The 16588-nt window shown below is 34.0% G+C and overlaps 1 protein-coding gene and 1 long non-coding RNA gene across 4 annotated transcripts in view; one reads left to right on the plus strand and one right to left on the minus strand.

The window, feature by feature from the left end:
• The window catches only part of Fax (failed axon connections), a 51367-nt gene that overhangs the window by 13441 nt on the left and 21338 nt on the right, over positions 1–16588 (plus strand). The gene's annotated exons all lie outside the window — the stretch shown is intronic.
• Positions 613–7216, minus strand: LOC139985474 (uncharacterized). 2 transcript variants are annotated; one of them, XR_011799418.1, is made up of 5 exons: positions 6568–7216; positions 6327–6474; positions 5728–6011; positions 2261–2497; positions 613–782 (listed from the first exon to the last, which is right to left on the minus strand). It is a non-coding gene; the product is annotated as an uncharacterized lncRNA (long non-coding RNA). The 2 variants fall into 2 exon arrangements; XR_011799417.1 differs by lacking the exon at positions 2261–2497 and having other exon boundaries at positions 6568–7208.

The following is a 16588-nucleotide window of genomic DNA, read 5'->3' on the forward strand; positions in this document are numbered from 1 at the left end:
GTTTATAACGCGCCGATCCCTATTGAGTCAGGCGAGACGAGTTTCTGATCTAATTAGAATTCGTAACTTTCCTACCCATAAATAACTAGGCTGAACACTGACGGGACAGATGTTTGGGGTAGTTTGTTCCCAGTTGTCGAAAATTGCAAGAAGCTATATGGTTAGCTGACGTTCTAATAGTATATTGCGTTTCGTTTGAATAAATTTCAAAGTTGAAACAAACTTCATCTTTGATTATTATCACGTTGTATCGTTTGAATAATACTGTGCTTAAGAAATTGCTATATTTAGTAGAAACTTATATTAAGACAATGTAATATGAACGACCCGTGAAGGAAAAGCTTTGTAAGATGGCTTGAAAACTTATTCCATTATTTCTTCTATTTGTTATTCTGTTAATGATAAAAGATTATAAAATCTTTATATTTTACACTATATACATATTACGTAACTTGTAACTTGACAATTCATATTATATTACACACACATTAAAATATATATTTATAATTGGAAGGATATATCTTTGAGATTGCAAGGCAACTAAGAATAACGATTTATCGTAAACCGAATCCCTTTCCAAGACCAGGAAGTTAAGAAATAAACTATTCCATATCAAGTATTATTATATACATTTATATATACGACATACAACTTGACAATTTATCGATATTATACATACATTAACATATGTATTTATAATTGGAGGGATGTACCGTTGAGATAGCAAGGCAACTAAGAATAACGATTTATCATAAACCGAGTCCCTTTCCAAGACCAAGAGGCTGTAGGATAAACCATTACATATCAAGTATTATCATACACATTTACGTATACGATATACAATACTAATATCAATATAATAAAACATAGCATCAGATAGTAAACGATTTTACAAACGAATTCGGAAATCATCCCATCGTCATGTCCCACTATGGGGGACGGCAGCAATGAGTCACATAAGCAAAATAGAAATAGAGCAAGCAAAAATTTTAAGGACAATAGTTAACGCTCCATGGTACGTCAGAAATGAAGACCTACGAAAAGATCTAAAAATTCCAACAGTCAAAGAGGAAATCGCTAGATCCGCAAAAAAGTACAAAGAAAGACTTGCAGCACACCCAAACCAGCTGGTTGCGGAAACAAATAAAACCAAAATAGAAAGAAGACTGAAGAGGAAGCATCTCGCAAACCTCGCAATAGAGATGCAATAGGCAACCTAGAAGATGGAACCCCGCTGGGGGTAACCATCCACATGCTATAATTTTATTCTTTAAGCTATAATATTTTATCAAATGTCCTTCTGGACAAATTGTAAAAATTTAAACAAATAGTCAATAAAAAAGAAAATCCCATCGTCATTGTTACGTCACGTGAGATGGTCCGTGCGACGACCTTCATGGTCTGGCCGCCAAGGCCTTCACATCGTTACACTGACCCGCAATAAACCTAAGGAACCACCATAAACCGAATCTTTTTAGCTTAATTTCTATTCAGTATTTTCGGTTTATGGATGGTCCTTCAAACAATTCTTACGTTTGTTGCACGCTCTTACAAATTACGGAGAAAGCGGGTGTTCGTCTAGCGAAATAGCAGCTTTTTCCCATGAACAAGGACACCCGTGAGCCACATCTGCAGGAGACTTTTCTGCCGAAAAGTGTGAACAACGAATCCGCGTTCTTAGTTCAAAAAGGCACATCCCACCGAGCTTTCCTCCTTAATAGTACGAGACGGGTCTTCTACTGTTCTTCAGGTAGTCAAGTCAACGGTCTTATCCTTAGAGCAGTCATCTACTGTTTTTTCCATCTCAGCGCAGTCATCTACTATTGCTACACATTTAGATCAGTCAAATCTATTGTTCTTCCAATCTCGACGTAGTCATCTACTGTTGCCGCAAACTTAGGCCTCACTACGGTCTACGCGACATTAACTTAATCTACGTTTTGCTTATACGAAGTAACTAGCAAGTATACAATTATCAAATATATCTTCCGACACGGCGCAATAATAAGTGTAATAAATTGTTGAAAATAGAAATCTTATAAATCTGTAATCGACAGTTTTATTACACAACAAACCCCCTATTATCCCACAAGAAATAAGGGGATCGACCTGTTCGTGGTGTCGATTGTTATAATCGTAACGGGAATTTACGACTCCCGTTGACGCGCTTCAACGCGATCGCGTCTCCCCGCGACTGGACGAAAAAACAGTCATTTTTTCAATTTGGCCACCTTGTCTGTCGAAATATGCCGCTATTTACCTTAGATCACGAACCAATTGCAACGTCAACGCCATCTACACCGCGCATAATTGTTGAGCGAAATGATCCCGTGCTCGCTATAATTTCACAATATTATCCGGCTCTATTAGTCGCAGTTGGCGAGCGTGTTAATTCAGCGATTACGTCGGGCTATAGTACGTGAAATAGCGTTAATAAGACTTTCATTCTGTACGGCGTACGGTTGGCCTACTGCGCCTCCTGCCGATCGGCTCGAGCCTAAAGCAAAAGGGGGATGAGGCGAGACAAGGAGGCAAGTCGTGTGTATATATGTGCAAGCGTGCACGCTTCACGCTTGAGGCAGGTCGGGCTCTTTAAATCACCGGAAACGCGCAGGTAGAGAGAAGATGTGGGTAAACTGTTCTCCCTTCCCCTATCTTCGCTCTGTCAGCCTTTTAAAAACAGTTTCGTGGAAGGTCTACACGCCTGAAAAAGCGCGTGCACGACCGTTTAACATGGAAAATTTGTCTCGTCAGAATTTCTAGGCGGACCACGTGCATTTTAACGGAGCAACGGTTTTCCTGTTAGGCGTCCCTTCGGGATGTTACGATATGATTATGGTGGTAAATTCTTGCCGTGGAAAGGTTTGGAGATTAACGCGAAGATTAGGTTTAGTTGACCGGGAAATTTCGAGGGCGTTTGTATACTCATACGGGCTGTTCTACTGTTTACGTAGACGTTTCTGTATTCGTATCTGCGCTTGCGGGATTAAGTGGAATTTCGAAGTGGGTTGTTGTACAGGATTTAGTACTTAGCAACAGTTCGAATCGGAGTATCGTAGCATTACGTGGTATTTGCGGTATCTGTAGCGAACACCGTTTAATTCTCTCTGTACGTTATTTATCGAGATTTTATTGCATAGCGCACTTACGGAATATACTGTTCGCTTCTAAATTTCGTTTTATCGTGTCGTCTATAGAAGCGTGGTTACATTGTGCGATGAAATTGCACAAAAGATTGGACGGGGAATTAATTCAAATAGAATTTCCTGTTGTATCGTAGTTTTCGAGCGGAACAATAACAGAGACGAGGACATGGAAAGAATTGGAGAAGGTGGTTGAATTTCAATGCTCAAACCTTTTCGCATATCGCACTGCGACAAAATTATTTATAGTATTACGCCAACGGTACTTGGCTGTGTTAATACGATGCCAACTTTTAGCATATTTTTTTAGATTGGATCAGTTATGTGTATAATTATGATATTATTCGCAGTAGCAATAAGTAAATGGAAAACATGCTAAGGATATTATACGAATAAAAAATTTATAGTACTAAAATATATTCCAAAAATATATTTTTTTATTTTAAAGTATAATTTATATGCAAACTCGTTAGTTGTCCTAGGCTTTTGGCAATTTTAGTCGAATTTTCTCAGGATTGTCTTGCGAACATTAAATTAAATTAACGAAAGACACGAAGGTAATTTTTGGTAAGAATTGAGAAAGCAATGTTGTTTTCGAGTTTCGGAACGAAAATGATTTTGATTCGTTGGGGGAAGTGCCCAATATGCCTTCCGGCTGTTGGAACGCGTAATTCGAGTCTCTTTATCGAGGCTATTGCACGAGCCTCATTGAGTGCCGGATTTTTTTCTTTAATTCCCGATAATAATCTTAATGGAAATGTTAATGGAATGGACATATTGGTGGATGCTAATAATAGAAGCGTTTTAATGGAGGCTTTACGAGGCGTTATAACGGTGCTGTAATGTTCTGCATTTGAATATTACAGCCGTATAAATTAGCAGCAATTTTCGAATGAAAGTAGTGCAGCTTTATCATCTATATTTTTATAACATTCCATACTTGCTGGTAAAAAATTATTATTTCTAAATACATTTTGCAATGAGTCTATCATGCGAGATCTATTCAGTAATAAAAGCTTCGATCGCGTAGATAAATAAATTTAAATCAATTTTTTCTGCCATTCTAGCTTTATCTAAAGATGAAACGTTCATGTTTGCGCAAGCCATACTATTCAGTTTTGAAATGAGACTAAACTCAACTATATATCGTTTCTTTGAAATCGACGAATCAATAAGTAATTGGTTGAACAGTTTTTATCGTTTTTTTACTGTTTCCTAAGTATATTCTACGATAATATCGTTAATGCGTATTTTACGATGAAAAACGTAAGTTTTTTCTCAGATAAGAAATTGTGACGGTAATTTTACCGCATGAATTCGCAATATAACTGCAAATTTTTCAGCGAGTAGTATCTCTTTGTTTATAAATAATGCTAATAAAAGTAGCTTACGATACTTTATAAATGATATTTTACAAAGTTTTTTCTATAAATAATATCAGACACAGATATTCTTATAAAAAAAGAGGGAAAGTACGATGTAATTTTAATAATGCTATGGAATTCTTCTCTGTCAATGAAAAAGGTAAGAAGGAATGCGGAAGTTTCTCGTTAACATTTCCAAAACGTCTCGTGGCGAATTTAATTTGTATCACGCATATCGTCACGTATACATATAACGTGACAGAGTATGCAAATGAAATTTTTCTTTCAGCTGAAACGAGGCTTGAAAGAATTTTAGAGCGAGAGAGAATTTCGTAGTGGCGCTCTCGAGTATCCTTGAATTGATGATTCTACATACATTAAAAATATATGCATTTTTCTCATGCCTATGCGTGCACCACGATTACCTTGTGCAGACTGCGACGTGCCTTGCTATTTTATGGCTTATACTTATCTTTGTTCCTCGTCCAAGTATTTGCGTTCTTATTTAATGATAGAAAAGTACTAGCGAAAACAAACTCGTCTATTGTTCCTTTTTCTCTTTCTATTGCGATATTTTCTTAATAAGCATCAGGAATAATTAAGTATAATTATGAATATAACACGCAATGTAATGTACCAAGGTACATAACGATATCGATATAAATTTAATTTTACATAATAATATAGTTATTTTTAATAAAAAAAAAACTGCTGAAAATTTTCGATAGCCCAAAAGTAGTTTGGGAGAATTTTAAGAGCCTAACAGGCTTAAGAAAAAATTGCAATCTTTCTAACAATGCTATTCCTCAGTGTATTACATTACAGATTTTTTACGGTGTTTTAATTGCATATTTAAAATTTAAAATTACTCCTGAATTACATTCTAATATAAAAATATTTAGACTACAATAAAACTCTCCCATGTGTTGTTAATTAAATAAGCGAATAGTATATTTTTTCACAGGTATTTTAATGATCAAGATGATACATAGACAATAAATATACGATTTTCTAATTGTGTATTCTTTCGCGCTCGTTTTATCTGAATAAATCTTTTCCTTAATTGAGACATTTATTCCCGTAACCGTAACATTAGGTTCGTTTAACTTAAACTCGTCAGCTACCATTTCCTTCTGATTTGTTCTCCAAGGAAAATTTCCTAATCACGTTGCACGTGATTCCCCTGTGCAGTTTCTTGCTCTGCAACTTAAGCAACTTACCGCACGATCGTAGGCAGTAGTAGATGTTATCTTCAATTGAAGACAGAATTTCCGACGTAGTAACATGATCATTGTCGATGCACCAGACCTTTCTTCCATTCGTCACGATTTTATCTTGCAGTCCTTTTGCTTTTCTACTTTTTCTTCGCTGTAAGTTTTACTTCCAATAGGTTATCCACATTGCGGTTACTCAAATCCTTTTTTCGCTATTTCGTTTGTTATTTCTGACTTCGATCAACGATAAATTGGCTTCCGTCGATTGCTTCTTTTCGCTACTTTTTTGCCTGAAATTACGCCAATCGTATCTGTACCGCGTAAAGAAAACGAAAGGAACAAACAATGGAAATTATATTACCGTGCAAGAAAGAGAGTTCATTATTCTAAAACTTCAGATCTTCAAACCTATTCAATCTATTTCAAACACGTTAAACAATCACCCATATTATAATGAAACTTTTTTATTACTTCAATTATTATCTTTTATGCCCATAAGTATTCCTTTATTCGTTCAAAAACAAAAAGCCAAAAAAAAAAAAGAAGATCAAGAGAAACGTTAACTCAATTCCTCAAACATCTTCAATCCACGTCAAATCAATTACCGATATCCAATTTCAGAATAAGTCAAGTAACTCCATCTCCCCTTTGAGTCTCTTGCAGACAGCGGCATTATAGACGTCTGGTTATTTTACTCCAGATTTCAACTGTATACTTCGCACAATAACCTTGCATACAGACACATTCATTTACCTACAGAAAGAAATCAATTTCGATCGTGCATTGAGCGCGCGCGAAAGATCGTCATTGTCTGGGCGCACGCGATACATAAAGAATAAAACGTACGTGTATATGTGTAAGGCCTTAACACGCACCTTGTTTTCCATGGACAGCCGTCAATAGGTATCGCATTATAAATCAACGCGACGCGGTTTCCGTCCGAGGACTGTCCATTCGAAGACGCAATACGCGATGTACGCGTTCTTTCGCTATATAAAGCATCCTCCGTTCGATTTGTTCGACTCGTCCGTGGCTGGTCTATTGAATCGCCTCTCGTCGTCCTGTCGTGCTCTATGAATACAGATTTACTTTGTCGCTCGCACATATACAATAGCCGACGAAAGTAATTTGAACACTTGCGATAGAAGACATTGATGTATGCGTATATATGCACGTGTTACATAATACATTTCGAAATTTCAGTGTAACGGGATACGTCTGCTCCGATTATACTGGTCAAATTTGAAACCGATCTGACAATTTATATAGAAGCTAGAAGATAGTAGAAATATATATTTCATAGAATGTTAATATACTGCACGAATGGTAGCCTTAAGTATATAATTAGTGTTAAAAATAGTCTCGCTAAGTATTGTTTGGGTAATACCGAGATAGCGAATAATTGAGTGTTTAAATACTTTGGTAATTTTTGCGAAGATTATGGTAAATATTTCGTCGCTTCTGTATATTGTAGATTTTGAAAAACGCACATACATTTGGTAAAAAATTATTTCACAGCGCGAACGCAATGGTCTTAAATATATAACAACCGTTAAAGATAGTTTCACCGAATGTTGAAATTTATTTTAAAAGATGCGCTAAATATCTTGTAATCTCTTCGCAGATTTCTTTTAAATTTTATCGATGTAATCGATGGGTCTCGTTCATGTTACCTTAATGTCACCTTAAGGATTAATAAAACATCTTTACTATCGACCAAATTCATGATACTAACTATACGTTACCATTCGAGTTTGTTTTGAATTCGTGCGCGTGTCTAACGAAACGCGTTCATGCGACTTATTTGTAAGGCGTAGAAAGCGTTTCCGTTTGTTAGGTGAATATTCGGTAGCAGCGAAAGTTCCCGTTTAGTCGACGATAGTCGATATTAGTTGACAAACGCAAAGATATAAAGCGACGCTCGCCAAATGCTGTAGGTAGAATGTAAAGGTTAGATATGTTAGGAATGTATTTATGGGAATGATTGGCGTTTAGGTTGGGTGTTGAACTGTAGGCTGTGTTGAGTAATTTATTGGGTATGATGGTGTTGTAGGCTTTGAAGCGTACAATTGAAGGTTGAACCTTTCGTAATTACGTCGTTTCTTTTTATTATGGCCAGAAATATTATAAGGGGTCAGTTATTCAATTGAATAATTGGTTGGTAGTAGATTTTGTTTAAAAGCAATCATGTAGTATAGTTATATATAGTATAACAATACGGTTATATGTAATTGTACCAATAGCATTTATAATACCTTACAATTCAATTAAATTTTATTATATAGCTCTTATCAAATATTCTAATTTAGTTCATCACGCGATAATTAGAATATCCCTGAATTTTTCAAATGTTTCGTTGCCAATAACGTTTTGGAAAAATTTGTATATGTAGAAATGTAAACAGTGGTTCTTCCTTAGCACGATGCGAGCAAACGGTTTCACTATTTACGCTGTTTCCTAGTCCTTTGAATCCGGCCAACGTATATATACGTTCTGTATATTTTGATTGAATCCGGACAACGTACATATACGCTACTGTATATTTCGATTGAATCCGCGGGAAATTTATGCACGCTTTTGTTAAGTAGTTATTTATTTTAGTTATTTATCTATGAAGTGCCGTTTGGGAACTCGGCGTTGGCTTCGATACAGGACCTGCACGCTTTTGCTGGCTTCTAAATTATATCGAATTAATAAATGAATCAATGAGTATTTGAAAATGTTTGTTTTTACGGACATTTCAAGGTAGATAGTTCGAGAGATAGGAATTACAGTTGTTTATATGAAAAAAGTCAATGAAAAAATAAAAGTCGATAATGAAGTGTCTGTTGAAAAATTAAGATGGAGGAGTTTTGAATTAGTTTTCTTAATATTGAGTAATACAAGTTACAAAATAATGAAAGTAGTTGTCGTAAGATATTAAATTTCATCGATGAATGTAAGTCGCGTTACACGTTAAGCGTTACAGCAGTCTGAAGGAAAATTGCATCAAATTGTATATTTAATTAATACAATTAAATGTAGAAGCTTGGCTGTTTTCACAATAGAATGATAAAAGGACTAAGATAAAAATGTCGAGAATTTCAATTGGTACAACTAATGTCATAAGTTTCGTTTTCCTTATAATTTTGGAATATTTAGTATTTCTAATGCTTTGCTAATGTTTATCGCCTGTATTCGTTAAATTCCTTTCCTTTGCAGACAGGTGGTTGCATTAGAACGTGTTTCAACATACGTTTCAAAGCGTCAATTTAGAAAAGCGATTGTGCTTACACCTACTTTGCTTGAGCAACGAATTAAGAAATATCTGTACGCATGCAATGAAAATTGTATGTATATACTTGTGACAATTATCATGGATCGTAGGTACCACACACGTCAGACATTAATCTTCTCAGTTAAATTCCAAATATTTAAGCATTATAACGCAATCAATCAATTTCACTGTAGGAATATAATTATTATTACCTAGAGTCGTTAAATTCTATTTATAATTCCTCGTTATTTCCTAATTAGTTACAATTAGCCCGCAGCGAAATAGAATCTACTGTTTGTGAAAGAAGTTTGGAAATTAGTCCAACAGTCGATTTTACGACAGACTTTTTCAGCACCGTAGTGAAAACTACCTGCATGCCCTAGATATTTTCACATTGATACTAAATAACGATAAATGATGTAAATTGCCATGGGCTGCGACGCAACATGCGAAATTTGATCCTAGAGTTTGAGATTTGAAATTTCGAACAACGTAAAAATGTGAAGATTTGAAATTGAAATTTTCAACATTTTGAAAATTTAATTCATTATGTTATAATTTAATTCCTAATGTATTATACGATAATTCGTAATAAAATAACACAACGTTTTATACTCAAAAAATAATGTGTTTCTTTTTGAGTAAAATTTCAAATAAAAATTTCAAGTCGAGTTGTTCGAAAACTATGGAACTTAGCCAGCAGCACCAATATTTACACTCCGTATATTGCCTCGTATTATTCATAAATTTCGTTCAATCGTGTGTATCGATATAAATATATAACGATAATAATAAGATTCAATTTATTCTTTCTGTCAGTTGAAACGAAATATTCGTACAGTAAAGCAACAAATTTCTCTCTTTTGATCTTCAATACTTCTCATTCAGTGACCAGAAGGCATTGATTCCCGTCGAGGATAATTATTTAATATTGATGCAAATGGATCGGTATACGGGACGATAAACGCTTTATCCTAACGAGACGGTTATAAATTAGAGGATTTTAACGTAACGTAATGTGATTATGCGTGGGTAACGTGGGGATTCCTTATCGAGCAGAACGATCAGAAAACAGACGGCAATTATTCATGGTCGATGATTTACTGGAATGGTATGTCCTGGAATCGACACAGTGAAGTCTCGATCGTCGTTACATCGTACGGAATGTAAAAGTCATAGTCGGAAGGCACATTTTCCAAAAGTAAATACAATTCTCAATAGAAAATGTAATTTTTCCATAATAATCAAAGGCTCGATGATCGATGGCTTTTCGCCACATTTGCTTGAGAAAGTATTTTTAATCAGATAAAGATTACACACCGAGGATAGAATTTTCTAAAATGTAATGTATAATTGTATATTATACATTATTATATTATACATTGTTATTTATAATGTAATGTATAATTTGGTGTTTAATTAGGTGATTATACTTGTCATCTGGGCAATTTGGAATTTGAGAAATTGCTTGAAAATTAGCAATTTACATTTCGAGTGTTCCCTCTATGTTCACTTTATCTGAAATTATGATATGAATAGTAAATTCGAAGATTCACCTGTGTGTCAGAAAGTACTGGGTTTACTGGGTTCGTTAAAATTTCATAACTTGGATCTCGAGATTGTTAGTCCACAATCGATGTACTATGAATGCAATTAGAAGTCTCAGTCTTCAATAGTTGCCTTTGATGTTCCATCCAAGCAGAATGGAGCTGGATAACGAAGAAGTTCAACCTCAGCAGTCTGGCTCGTTAGACAGTCATCAGTAAATGAAATAATTTTAGAAATCACCTGTCTTAATTTTCAGTTATTAAAGAAATTCCTCTTTCGCTCTTGCCTCTCTTCAAACATATTTCTACTTTCTTGTAGATTTTTATTTCCTCTATTATTTACTATATTTAAGTAACAGAAATATTTCTATTCCAATATTATAGTATTACTATGCAGATTTTAATTCTCTTTATATTATATATATATTATTATACATAATATATAATAGCAAATATGTATATATATTTGTTATATATTTTATATATTTATATATTATTACTATATATTATTTACTATTAAATATCAGAAACATTTGTGTTCCTATATCATGGCCATATTGTACGATATAGTGTCTCTTTTCAGTCACTTTTCCAGTTTCTTCAGACAATTTTTTCAAGTAATAGTTTCAAGTATATTTTCTTCCTCTAAACCGTTCTTCACGCACTGGAAAACCTGTTTCTTCGTGGTAACAAAAATGAGATTAAGATAAAAACTCTGAGATTTACAGGAAGTTCGAATTAAATGATAAATCACCTTACTCTATGTTTATGCACTCTTTTCAATTTTGTTTCAACATTGGATAAGTCTGAGCTATACATTACGAGGCTATAGAGCTATACATTCCGTAAGATCTAAGCAACGCTAAACAGACGTGTAATACAGCTTACTCGTAATCTGTAACATGACACCAGCAATATTAGTGATCCCGTTACGTTAGCACTACTTGGGTGCCCAGAGCTTACCAGCCGATTCAGAGAGCCTTCAGACACGTAAAAGTGGTACTGTCCACCAGCTGGTGCATCGATGACACCGTAAATCGCGAGTGATCATGTCTGCACTTGAGAAACCTGCTTGGAACGATTTCGTTTCGTTTCTTACCACAATAATTTATATGTGTATATATATTTATTTATTTAATATTTATTTAAGATACCTTATATATGGTGTGTTAAAATAGTCGGTAACATCGAGTTGTAGATGATTTTATATTAAAAAATAGATAAAGAATACGAAATGAAATTCTCTCATTTGTGGCTTTGCTACTGTGACAATCGAATTTTTAAATCTCTCGGGTATTCATGCGTTTCGTTGATTATTGATGCAGTAAAGGTATAATAATACCGGGTAGATGATAATTCTAAAAGCAAATAAACGGTTTGGTTAGTAAAGTTTAGTTAATTGCTTAGTTAATTAGTAATCGGAGTTTAAAAATGTCGATTATTTTGGGACTCGATATTATCGAAAACGACGCGTTAAGCAAAAAAGTTACATCGATTCGGACCGTATTTATTTGTAAATATACATATTCCATAAAATTTTGAAATTTGATTTTCTTGAAAAGCACAGCTTCGAAAGAAGAGATCGTTATTCTACGTTTCCCACTTATTTCTGCACACGTAATAAGTTATTGCTCGCTTCTGATATCATCTGGAGACACCCGGTATATATGCACTGTACACATATCTGGTGATTATTTATATTGGTGGTATAATAACAGGTTATGCGTTTTCAGCATGGAACGCAGTATAGACAGCAATTGAAATTCATGGCTCGATAAAGCTTCATCTGGATCATTGCTTGATAGCGTTGGTGGATCTAGGAAATGATTCGCATAATTGCGATTTAGCAGGAAAGGGATCTGTGGAAAGAAAGTTATAATAAAATATTGATTATTCTAGGATCTGTGATTTAAAGCAAAATGGTAGTTTACGATGCGTTTCATAAATGCGATGATTATGAATGTATCAATTTATTATTGGTATTTAAAAAATGATTAATTAAGCGTTTAATTTCAGCATTCAGAATGTTAAAGTAAGCTTGCAATTTAATAAAACTCGAAACCTTGGAATGCACATAATGTATATCTCTTTCAAGGAGATATACTTTTTATGAACGTGAAATGTAAAATGTAAAATCGAGCAACGACGAGTATACACGTCGAACGCAAATGTTCCTGTTATAAATTTGACGAAAAATGTGAAGGAGGGATTACATTTTTATTCGATAAGAAATTAACAATTCATGGTTGAAAAAGGTGTTATTATTAAAAACATAAAAATTGTCAAAAAATAATAAAATTCATAAACTAGAAAAATTGAAGAAGAATTTAAGCAATTTAGTTGATTTCAGTGTGGTATTTTTCAAAGCAAGGTAGTTTCTTTAGTAAGCGGTAATTGTTTATTTTATACGACGAGTATACGCGTCGAACCTAGCAAACTGGTAAAAAAAAAACACTTGGAGCCATTAAAAGTTCCTAGGAAAATTTTACAACATAAAATAACTATTTTAATATTCTTACTCTATTAAAATTAAAACTAAATTTTGCTACAAATTTTATCATTTTTTCGTAGTCACAATTTATTGCAAAACAGATTTTTCTGAAAAATCGAGGTTCCCAGGCGAAAGTTTTGCTCTTTCGAAAAGAAGATCGCGATCTTTTATGAGATTAGTTTTATCACAGATCCAAAAACACACTGACACGAATCGATTTCGATAAACCCTCGATACCATACAACATCGAGAACTCAAAACTTCGATCTATTTTTATATCTATCTAAAGAAATTAAAAAGAAAATTGTGATTAAAGTATACGATTTAAAAAAATCTAATTAAAATCTTTATCTTATAATCGTCTAAAATTATCCTTAATTGTTTTACGATTGTTATACAATTTTTAATGCTCATTTGAAAGATTTACCTTTCCTCCAAATCTCTTTTACATGCTGCATTCTTGTTTGAGATATATGCAATACCTAATTCAACGTGCCACGCTTGAGAAACAGGCTGACTCACTCACCTGGCCATTTAAATCCCTGGAAAAGAAATAAAATGTCGCACCTGGTGCAACGTGTCGTCATTTGCAAATCCTAAAATATACACACACACAAATACACGTACACATAAATATAAATATTACAATCCATTAAATTTCATGGTGTCCATTTAAGGTGCATAAAATGAAATCTGTATAAATTTCGTAATATCGACCGCGCTCCCTAAATGGAGATTTTACTGTAAATCCAAAAATATACAAGGTGTCTCAGGATTCTTTAAAAGTGAAGGATATCAATATGGAATTGTCGTTGAGGTGAAATTCGATATGTAGCACGCAGTAAGAAAAATATATTAACAGAAAGGATACAAGTGGCAGCTGGTCGATCGTTTCAAGTGTACAGTACACTTTTATTTTTAAAGGCGATCGATAACTATCGATCCTCCGTCGTTTCATTCTTAAACCTTGGTTACTTTTAATGTTTCCTTTGGATAATTATAATTTTCTTCTTATTCGCCTGAACATTCCGATTATGGAGAATTGGAACAGCTCAGTTTTACATATAGGCTGACAAATTTGACGTATGGGAACATAAATATTTCCAAAAATATGTGAATAAATAAAAGAAAAAAACGAATATGTACGTACATATAAATTGAAATATATCAAACGTGTAAATGTTGACGAATTATTTTAGGGGTGTAATTCTTTGGCTTAATTCGTTTCTTGTATATGAAAATGCTGGTGTAATTTTTTTAAAAGTTTCTCGACTGATCTTTTCTTAGATGAAACATTTTGAATATGAACTAGCCTAATTCACAGTTTGAAGAACATCGATAACTATAGTTATTCGATGTTTGAGAAACTTCAAATCTACGTATTTTTCACAATGTCAACCTTCGACTGAGATTCAATCTTATTTCACATTCAAAGTATATTTTATAAGATAACTATCTTAGATATTTTGTATCAGTTGCATTTTTGAAAAATATTGTGCATGTGTGATTTTAATCATTGTGGTAGCTAAACTGTCGATCCGTTTCCTATTTGCATTTTTGTCCTACGAATTTTGATTTTTTTTTTTAAATCTTCTCTATGTTTTTCCTTTTATAGACTAAAAAGTACGTAGATATTTTTGTTTTACGATCTTTATAAACCTGTTCATGTAAATCATCCATGGAGAACATGAACAATATGTACATTGTAGAGCTTTTACTTCACGAAGCTTCTTAAGTATTCTAAAGCGCACTATATAAAGACATTTGCGACTGATCAAAGCATGGAAGTTCCAAGAATATGTAGCTGTCATAAGTATGGCCTTAGGCAAATAAGTAGAACTTACAATCGGAAACTTTGCCGACTATATAGAATTTTCCAAATTTTTCCTATTGTTCCCGAGTATTCGATTTAAGTAGGAAATTTTCTGCTGAAAATCGACAAAACATGGGAAAACAATACGAAACCGTTGATAAAATGTCAAAAGGTAAGGAAAGTAACAAGAAATGCTATAACTTTTTACTTACCATAATAAATAATATAAAAATACAATATTTTATGGAACATTTAAGTACGTAGAAATACGTATAGGTAAAGTAAAATATTTGTTATAATATTTAGAGGCTGAAGTAAATCTAGTATATTTCTTTAGGTGTGTTTATAAAGATAGGAATTTGCATAAACATCCATAATTTATTATGAAACTCAAGAAAGCTATAGTAATTACAGATGGCTATAATAAGAAATAAATAGAAAAATATAATCAGTATGATAATTCTTTTAGAATTTACGTTCACAGATATCAGAAATATAGGGGCTGATTTTTAAACGAAATAAGGAACAGGAATGAAAAATCGTTTCTCTTGAAAATACGTGGTGAACGTTTGAAAGAAATTTCTCTGAGCAATTTCAAGCTCCTTAATGGATCCGCATAACACGAAATCCTGACACGTGTCCGCCTAAGGAGGTATTAGAACTCTGTGCGTGAGATAAAGGAACTTGGAAAGGTCATTTTTAATTTCGTATGACGCAACTGGTTTAAGTAACGTGTTTGCGCATATTTGCTCCCCGTTATCGCTAAACTCCTTGCTACGTATATACATATAGGATGGTTCGTGCAGCTGAGATAAATCCGTGTTTCTTTTTTGATCGCAATCTGCAACGAGTGCAAATATAAATAAAAGATAAAAAAGTACGTGGTTTCGAAGAATAATATTTATTTTTATAAAGGTAGATGTCCATTTTCGAGACAAGGCCATCGTTGGAATTTTAATCCTCCATAGGCAGGCCAGATCATTCGTGTCCACATCTAAATTCGTTTTTGCTGTTCTGAGCTTTCAAGAGATCTTCAAACTTGACTACAACAACTCTGAGATATTTGTTGCAAGTCTTCGTTACGTTAGAAAGTCAATGTTTCAATGAGAAATATTCGAAAGATTTTTCAAACGAGATGTTAAAAATTCCTTTTGAAGAGTTTGGGGGGTAAAATTTCACTCGGAAGGTTTAATCTGAATTAATTGTTCTATTCATAGAATATCGTGATGATATCAACGAGTGTTTAAGAGATGAAAAAAAAAGGAAGAAGAAAAAAGGAAACAGAAAATGGTAAAGGAATTCTGGTTAATCTGTCGCAACGAAATCGTTCCCCTTGAACGATCTAATCACCAGACACCATCATGCGTTTCATAGTAGACGAAGCATACGACAGAAAGACTGTTTCGTGGCCAAATGGGTGCTGGGCGTGCATCTCGATGGTTTCTATCGCGGCAGAAATAAAGTCGCCGGAACGAATGCGGGGGCAGAGGCTTCTTAAAATAGCGCCGAGACCTCTGGATGGACCTCGCCGATTGTGCGTATCTCTTGGACACGATGAAACAAAGAGACGAGTCGATCATCGTCATTCGTTATAGAAAATCGGAGAAGCAATATAGGAGGATATTTCCAAACCGGTGATACAAGCCAAAAATGGATGAATTTACGTGAAAGATGAGACGAAAAATAACATTTGTTTAGTATACGTATAGGGAGATTGGTTTCCAAGTAAATTGATGTTAAAGGTTCGTCAAATACCCGAA

Source organism: Bombus fervidus, chromosome 3, assembly GCF_041682495.2.
Source record: "Bombus fervidus isolate BK054 chromosome 3, iyBomFerv1, whole genome shotgun sequence".
NCBI classification, from domain to species: Eukaryota; Metazoa; Arthropoda; class Insecta; order Hymenoptera; family Apidae; genus Bombus; species Bombus fervidus.